Consider the following 610-nt stretch of genomic DNA (forward strand, 5'->3'; position numbering starts at 1 on the left):
TACCCTCAGTGTAAGAAATTTCTTCCTTACATCTAGTCTAAATCTCCCCTCTTTTAGTTTAAAACCATTTTCCCTTGTCCCATCACTATGGACCCTGCTAAAAAGTCTGTCCCCATCTTCCTTACAGGCCCCTCAAGTATTAAAAGGCCACAATAACGTCTCCCCGGAGACTTCTCTTCTCCAGGCTGACCAAACCCAGCTCTCTCAGCCTTTCTTCACAGGAGAGGTGTTCCACCCCTCTGATCATTTTTGTGGCTTCCTCAGCAGGTCCATGTCTTTCGCATACAGAGCAATATATGTAGTCTTGCTGCTGTATGGGAGTGGGGCTGTTCCACACCCTTTCTACCCACTCTTTTAGCAAGTTCTCAGCCATACTTTGTCTACAAGAGTCTCCTTTGCAAAAAAGAAAGGAGCCCCTTGGAGCAAAACTTCCCTGCATGTGTTTGGTGTGTCTGCTAGATATCGTTCGGAGTTGTCACAGGTCCTTCAGTGCTTCTCCAGACCCCATGGTGCTATCTTCTGTAGGAAGTCACCATATTTGGGAATCCCCATGACTTGGGGGAGGACAGGCTGGTTAACGCTGTGGCAGTTAGCGGTTCGGGTCGGTAAC

This window comes from Antrostomus carolinensis, unplaced genomic scaffold, assembly GCF_000700745.2.
Source record: "Antrostomus carolinensis isolate BGI_N321 unplaced genomic scaffold, ASM70074v2 scaffold38085, whole genome shotgun sequence".
NCBI lineage: Eukaryota > Metazoa > Chordata > Aves > Caprimulgiformes > Caprimulgidae > Antrostomus > Antrostomus carolinensis.